Genomic DNA, 9,064 nt, shown 5'->3' with positions numbered 1-9,064 from the left:
GGAGAGCTACTGGGTGTGCAGTCTTGTGTTTGATCCCTGCTCTAACACACTACATTCCCACTTGGCACACACTTGAATTAACATTGTTTCCACGTCATTTCAATGAAATTATGTTGAACAGATGTGGAATAGAAGTTAAACTGACGTCTGTGCCCAGTAGAATTGTAGCCTAAACATCAGCTACTCAACAGGACCTTGATAATGCAGCCTCGGGTGTGTTTCAGGGCTGGATCAAAAGCCTGCACACCCAGTAGCTCTCCAGATTAGAGGTCGACCGATTAATCGGAATGGCCGATTAATTAAGGCCGATTTCAGGTTTTCATAACAATCGGAAATCGATTTATTTTTTTATTTTTTATACCTTTATTTAACTAGGCAAGTCAGTTAAGAACACATTCTTATTTTCAATGGCGGCCTAGGAACGGTGGGTTAACTGCCTTGTTTAGGGGCAGAACGACAGATTTTCACCTTGTCCGCTCAGGGGACCCAATCTTGCAACCTTACAGTTAACTAGTCCAATGCTATAACCACCTGCCTCTCGTTGCACTCCACAAGGAGACTGCCTGTTACACAAATGCAGTAGAAGCCAAGGTAAGTTGCTAGCTAGCATTAAACTTATCTTTTAAAAAACAATCAATCATAATCACTAGTTATAACTACACATGGTTGATGATATTACTAGTTTATGTAGCGTGTCCTGCGTTGCATATAATCGATGCAACGCTGGGGGATGATTTAACAAAAGCACATTTGCGGAAAAAAAGCACAATCATTGGACGACTGTACCTAACCATAGACACCAATGCCTTTCTTAAAATCAATAAACAGAAGTATATATTTTTAAACCTGCATATTTAGCTAAAAGAAATCCAGGTTAGCAGGCAATATTAACCAGGTGAAATTGTGTCACTTTTCTTGCGTTCATTGCACGCAGAGTCAGGGTATATGCAACAGTTTGGGCAGCCTGGCTCATTGCAAACTAATTTGCCAGAATTTTACGTAATTATGACATAACATTGAAGGTTGTGCAATGTAACAAGAATATTTAGACTTAGGGATGCCACCCGTTAGATAAAATACAGAACGGTTCCGTATTTCACTGAAATAATAAACGTTTTGTTTTTCGAAATTATAGTTTCCGGATTCGACCATATTAATGACCAAATGCTCGTATTTCTGTGTGTTATAACTAAGTCTATGATTTGATAGAGCAGTCTGACTGAGCGATGGTAGGCAGCATCAGGCCCGTAAGCATGCTTCCAAACAGCACTTTCGTGCGTTTTGCCAGCAGCTCTTCGCAAGCACAGCGTTGTTTATGACTTCAAGCCTATCAGCCTAATGGCTGGTGTAACCGATTTGAAATGGCTAGCTAGTTAGCGGCGTGCGCGCTAATAGCGTTTCAAACGTCACTCGCTCTGAGACTTGGAGTAGTTATTCCCCTTGCTCTGCAAGGGCCGCAGCTTTTGTGGAGCGATGGGTAACGCTGCTTCGAGTGTGGCTGTTGTCGATGTGTTCCTGGTTCGAGCCCAGGTAGGGGCGAGGAGAGGGACGGAAGCTATACTGTTACACTGGCAATACTATAGTGCCTATTAGAACATCCAATAGTCAAAGGTATATGAAATACAAATGGTATAGAGAGAAATAGTCCTATAAATACTATATTAACTACAACCTAAAACCTCTTACCTTGGAATATTGAAGTCTCATGTTAAAAGGAACCACCAACTTTCATATGTTCTCATGTTCTGAGCAAGGAACTCAAACGTTAGCTTTTTTACATGGCACCAATTGCACTTTTACTTCTCCAACACTTTGTTTTTGCATTATTTAAACCAAAATTAACATGTTTCATTATTTATTTGAGGCTAAATGGATTTTTATTGATGTATTATATTAAGTTAAAATAAGTGTTCATTCAGTATTGTTGTAATTGTCATTATTACAAATACATTTTAAAAAATCGGCCGATAATCAGTATCGGCTTTTTTGGGTCCTCCAATAATTGGTATCGGTATCGGCATTGAAAAATCATAATCAGTCGACCTCTAATCTGGACAAGAGGAAAACCTATGTAAGAATGATGTTCCTTTATTACAGCTCAGCATTCAACACCATAGTACCCTCCAAACTCATCATTAAGCTTGAGACCCTGGGTTTCGACCCCGCCCTGTGCAACTGGGTCCTGGACTTCCTGATGGGCCGCCCTCAGGTGGTGAAGGTAGGAAACAATATCTCCTCTGATCCTCAACACTTGGGCCCCACAGGGGTGCATTCTCAGCCCATTGTCACCCTCTCCTGTACTCCCTGTTCACCCACAACTTCATGGCCATGCACGCCTCCAACTCAATCATCAAGTCAGGAGGCTGAAAAAATGTGGCTGGAAACAGCTTTTTTTAATGGAGGCTCATGGAAATCCAGTGGCGGATTTAGGTGTAGGTGACATGGGCAGCTGCCCAGGGCGGCATCTTGCCAGGGGCTGCACGGGGCTCTCACACATTTTGTTTTGGAATGATGACATTTGCGTGAATGGTTTTCTATCACTGATTTGCACGTCACGTCACGTCCCGTCAATAATTTCATGTCACCTTGTGGGACTGTGGGTCAATTAATCTTGTCAGAGTGGACGCCCTGATTCTAGTTTGTGAGCTAGACAGGCTACTGCCTGGAAAGGTCTCCCACTCAGAAGTAAGAGATGGGGCGGCGGTAGGTTGACCTCAGGTCTCCCCACTGAAAGCCTGAGGTAGGGGGAGTGGGGGAATCTATCAAATAGCACACCTAAAACTTTATACAGTACTAATGCAATTAGTAAAATCAGTCACACTCCGAAATGCAACCAAATAAACCACAATTCATTCATAATAGTGTGAATATATAGTTTAACAGACATATTGTTGCATTGTTTTCTGGTTTGTGCAAAATCGTTAATAATATAAAACCAGTCTGCACACCACCAAGGTGAATTGGTTTAGTCTTGACTTTAGTCTTGACTTGGTCTTGACTTGGTTGACAGTGTTGGGGGATGGGTAATGTCGTGATGCTCAAGTACCAAATCAACACAAATTTGTTTCTTTGTTCTTTTTGATATTTTTGAGTCTTATTTTTGTATATGTTTTTATATTTCTATAGTTTTAAATGTATTGGGGGGGGGGGGGGGTCGAATTTCCAGAGTAAGGCATTTATGACCAAAATAATTATCCTTTACAATTATGGAAATTATTGCATGAGTCAATGAGCACTGTTTCCACCCAGGATGAAACCGGGGAACTTTTCCGTGTTAACCTCTAGCGACGAGCAATCCCGTATCCAGGAGCGTAATCATAGCCTCAAGTACATTACCATAACGCAACGTTTCCTATTCATGAAAATCGCAAATGAAATGAAATAAATATATTCAAACACAAGCTTAGCCTTTTGTTAACAACACTGTCATCTCAGATTTTCAAAATATGCTTTTCAACCAAAGCTACACAAGCATTTGTGTAACAGTATTGATAGCCTAGCATAGCATTAAGCCTAGCATTCAGCAGGCAACATTTTCACAAAAACAAGAAAAGCATTCAAATAAAATAATTTACCTTTGAAGAACTTCGGATGTTTTCAATGAGGAGACTCTCAGTTAAATAGCAAATGTTCATTTTTTCCAAAAATATTATTTGTGTAGGAGAAATCGCTCCGTTTTGTTCATCACTTTTGGCTAAGAAAAAAAAACGAAAATTCATTCACTACAACACCAAACTTTTTTCCAAATTAACTCCATAATATCGACAGAAACATGGCAAACTTTGTTTAGAATCATCCTCAAGGTGTTTTTCACATATCTATTCGATGATAAATCCTTCGTGGCAGTTCGGTTTCTCCTCAGTAGCAAACGGAAAAGTACTTTCAGCTGGAGATTATGCAATAATTGCAACGGAGGACACCAAGCGACCACCTGGTAAATGTAGTCTCTTAGGGTCAATCTTCCAATGATATGCCTACAAATACGTCACAATGCTGCAGACATCTTGGGGAAAATGTGGAAAAGGTAAGCTGACTCCTAGCTCCTCCACAGCCATATAAGGAGTCATTGCCATGAGGCGGTTTAAAAAAATGCGGCACTTCCTGATTGTATTTTTATCTGGGTTTTTTCTGTAACATCAGTTCTGTGGCACTCACAGACAATATCTTTGCAGTTTTGGAAACGTCAGAGTGTTTTCTTTCCAAAGCTGTCAATTATATGCATAGTCGAGCATCTTTTCGTGACAAAATATCTTGTTTAAAACAGGAACGTTTTTCATTCAAAAATTAAAAGAGCGCCCCCTATATCGAAGAAGATAAGCGTACATGATAACCACTGTACTACAGAAACTGCTGCTTGAATTGTCAGCAAGGAGTCAACTGAATTTTACAGATTTTCATTGCATGAATTCAAATTTCTAAAATAAGGCATTTATGAAAATTAATTCTCTATAACATCCACAGTAATTATTGCATGTGACAAAGAGCACTGTTTCCGCCCTTTTTCAAAACGGTGACCTTTCGCGTGTTAAGCGAACCTGATAAGCACTACACTACAGAAACTGCTGCAAGAACTGTCAGCAAGGAGTAAACCGAATTTTATTGATATTCATTGCATGACTTCGAATTTCCAAAGTAAGGCATTTATGACAAAAATAATTATCCTTTACAATTATGGAAATTATTGCATGAGTCAATGAGCACTGTTTCCACCCAGGATGAAACCGGGCAACTTTCGCGTGTTAAGCGTACATGATAACCACTGTACTACAGAAACTGCTGCTTGAATTGTCAGCAAGGAGTACAATGAATTTTACAGATTTTCATTGCATGAATTCAAATTGAGAAAATACGGCATTTATGAAAAAAAATCTCTATTACAACTATGGTAATTTTTGCTTGTGAGTAAAAGCACTGTTTCTGCCCGGTTTCGAAGCAGGTACCTTTCGCGTGTTAAGTGAACGTGATAACCACTACACTACAAAAGCTTCAAGAACTATCAGCAAGGAGTAAACCGAATTTTACAGATATTCATTGCATAAAGTCGAATTTCCAAAGTAAGGCATTTATGGCAAAAATCATTCTCTGTTACAATTATGGAAATTATTGCATGTGTCAATGAGCGCTGTTTCCACACAGGATGAAACCGGGGAACGTTTGTGTGTTAATTAACAGTCTGCCATTGTAGACTCCGGTAACTTGGGTATCTTAGTTTTTTATATTTGCCATTAATGTCTGGACCATTTACCATCTTTCCCACTGAAACCAGTAATGTGAGCGTTCATGTGAGAGAGGGTGTAGTAGTGCATACTGATTACTAGTTGGATCATAGTGTGGGTGGTGGAGTTCATGAGGGAACACAGAGGGTAGAGGCATTCTCCATCACAGTAGAAGGCAGAGTAACCCGTACTAGCCAATACCCAGTCCTAATGGAGAGAAATACCATAGAAATCGAATGACAAGATTAGACGAATGACTAGAATAGACTCTTTCTATAAGAAATACATGATAAAGAATGCAAAGAACATACTCTACAATGCACATCCTACACAAATGCCTTGCTTCCCTAAAAATACTGTGTGTTACAGCAAATAAGGTGGTACAATGTTAGCTCATGATTATCTATTCAGTACAATGAGTAGTTAAGAGAGATAGAATCTCACCTTCCAGCGTTGTTCACTGAATCTCACATATAATTCATGTCTCTTACAAGCCCACTGTTGACATGGCTGTGATCTGAAAGGGACCAAAAAATATGTTATGAACCAGGAAAGACTAATGTACACTTTGGATGCATTGGATTTCAAATGTAATGTAACTTAAGAAATTTTGTAATTGGGATGAACTATCCCTTTAAACTGTGTATAAAACAAGTTGAACTACAAGAAAAACCAGTGTTGTCCCCTGACCTTGTATGTATACTGGGCAAGGGCAGGTCGTATTTGGGCTTCTTTTTATGGGGGTTGGGTTTCAGGGCGCCTGGGGGGCGACAGCGGGCCTGGCTGGCCCTGAAGAAGTTGGTTAGATGAGTACTTGAAGGCTTATATCTATATTTTGGAATGTTGGATGTTGATTTCTGGAGGCTTCCATCTTGGAAAAGAGACCAGACCACTTTTTTTGTTCGTTAACCTAAACGAATCACCACCCTCTATAGAATAACAACAGTGACAACAGTTGACTGCTATTTAAGTAATAATTTGACTGTCAAATCCATGCATTGGTGTGTGGCCATTGACTTTTATGGAAAGACCGCCCCAAATTTTCTGTGCCATTTCCTGGGCATTTCATTAACTCTGTGTTCTAAGTTCTGCGCATCCCAGCGCTTGGAAAAATCAATGGTACAAAACCTAAGATATTGATCTTGTAAGAGTTGCGTAAAGGGCTGCAGGGAGGTCAGGCGCAGGAGAGCAGAACTGGGTACTAACCAGAGCAGTTTAATGAGGAAAAAACCAAAGGCACCCAGAACAACAAAATATGGGTTGAAATAACCAGTCTGAAGTGCACACACACTTTACAACAAACAATTCCACACACAGACATGGGGGGAACAGAGGGTTATATACACGTCAAGTAATGAGGGAATGTAAACCAGGTGTGTGGGAAAACAAGACAAAACAAAGGGAAAATTAAAGGTGGATCGGCAATGGCTAGAAGACCGGTGACTTCGACCACCGAACGCAGCCCGAACAAGGAGAGGAACCGACTTCGGTGGAAGTCGTGACAGATCTGTTTAAAACAATCAATCTTGTCATCGTGATCTAACATTAACATTAACATTTTGTGTAATTCCACTAAGTTTTATAGGGTGAAAATGCAAGCTTGTGTAAGGTAGTAACACAAACTGTCCGCATTAGGGAAATTTGCGCAATATACAATTTACTATGGCAAAAAAATTAAACATGTCAATTGAAGAAGATTGTATTCTTTGCCTACTCACAAAGTATTACCAAAAGTACATATATTTCAAGGGACATAACACTGAGACCCCTGGACATGGGTGGGGGAATATTTGTGTGACGACCTAAAATAGGGGCAGAAGCTCACCAGCACCAGCAGTCTCTCCGACCACCCCTGAACATCAGAGTCATTTAACCATTTAGAGAGTTGAACAAATGCCTGGCACTCTAGACTAGAGCCTCCATAGTCTGTGCAGCAGCCTGAACGTTTCACGTGCCTACCTTTAGGTTTCTCTCAGTACAGTCCATTGTACTGGCCTGTGTGATGTGTAGTAGTTTGATGCATCTTATTACTTTGTTTGTTTGTCACCTGAAAATTCAGTCTCAGCCAATGATTGTTAATATCCTCCATTCCTTACCTGACCCTTACAGACGCAGATGCCTGACCTGAAGACATTCAAACAGAGCAAGCATCCCAAGTCTCCAATGCCACCAGAGCTGGTTGATGTTGAGACTTAAAGCGATGACACACACAATGGACCTACAGCTGGGGTAAGATGCAGTATACAGTGGGAAGAAATAGTAAGTGAACCCTTTGGAAATTCCTGGATTTCTTTTTTTAAAACATTTTTTTTTTATACTTCGTTTTTATTGTAGGAACACAAAGAAAGTACAAATAAAAGAACAACAACAAAAAACGATCTGACAGTTACAGTGCACTTCATCATCATACCATCATATTAGTTACATTGACATCTTTGAATTAGACCTTTTCCAAGTACGAAACCCATTTTTCCCAGTATTCTTGACCTCTCACCTGTTGAGTTCTTAAAGCAAAGGTCATACGCTCCATCTGGTGTATTTCTTCTACAATGTCTATCCATTGTGTCACTGTGGGAGGGTCTTTTTGTAGCCATTTCCTAGTGACAGCCTTTTTACTGGCTGCCAGTAGGACCTTCAAGAGGTACTTTTCTCTATTGTGTAAGTTATCAGGTATTTCACCCATGTACAAAGAAATTAATGTTTGTTCTATGTCAAATCCCATTATTTTCCCAATGTTAGATCTTATTTCTCCCCAGTAAGTTTAGATTGCGGGGCAAGTCCAAAAGATATGAGAGTGGTCCGCCCTCAATAGACCGCATTCTCTCCAACAAGGGTGTAGTGAGCCAGTCTGTTTTGATTTCAGTTTAGGTGATATGAAGAAACGTATAACATTCTTCCAACAGAATTCTCTTCATGACCTTGAGTTGGTGGAGCTTTGTTGAGTCTCTAATATGTTCAACCATGTTTCATCAGTTATTTCAATGTTAAGTTCCTCCTCCCATTTCTTTTAAATATAGTTTGTAGAATGTTTCTTTGAGGATTGAATACCCAAGTAGAGATTTGAAATAGTTTTTTTGTTATTCCCCAAGTTGTATGCGTTAGTGAATACTTGGATTCATTGTGGAGATGCTCGAGGGTCAGTCACTTTTATCTCCCTTAAGAAATAGTGTCGTACTTTGTAGGTATCTGTAAAAATCTTGTTTATTCAAGCCATGTTTTTTACTTAGGTCCTGGAAGTTATCTAGGTTCCCATTCCTTATAATCGTACTGAATTATGTGATGCCTTTCTGCGTCCGTTGTTTAAACCTGCTGTCCTGAGTTGCAGGGATGAAGCTGGGGTCGTATGCGGGCCAACTCAGCAGTTTGATCTCTCTGTCTAAATTATTTTACTTAACTACCCTAAACCATGTCTTCAGAGAGAAATACATTTTTGTCTATTGTATATTTATTTTACCATATCCTTATTTCCCAAAACTGACTGTATGGGTATCTCTGTCAGAGTAGTCTCGATGTCTTTCCATTTGGATTAGTATTCTGAATTGCACCAACACACCAGGGGTCTCAATTGGGCTGACACATAATAATCTTTTAGGTTTGGTAAGGCCATACCCCCACAGTTATTTGGTAACTGTAATGTTGTATATAGAGTTCTTGGTCTCTTACTGTTCCAGATGAACCTTGATATCCATTTATCCCATTTCCTAAACTGTTTAGGCGGGATTTCTATGGGCAGTGATTGGAACAAATACAGTAACCTTGGTAGGATGTTCATTTTGATTGTTTCAATTCTACTACTAAGATCTAAGGGAAGTGAATTCCACCTGTCTAGGTCATCATATATTTTCTTG

This window comes from Oncorhynchus nerka, linkage group LG22 (genome assembly GCF_034236695.1).
Source record: "Oncorhynchus nerka isolate Pitt River linkage group LG22, Oner_Uvic_2.0, whole genome shotgun sequence".
Classification (NCBI taxonomy): domain Eukaryota; kingdom Metazoa; phylum Chordata; class Actinopteri; order Salmoniformes; family Salmonidae; genus Oncorhynchus; species Oncorhynchus nerka.
The sequence above is the reverse complement of the archived record's forward strand: the minus strand, read 5'-3'. Positions refer to the sequence as shown.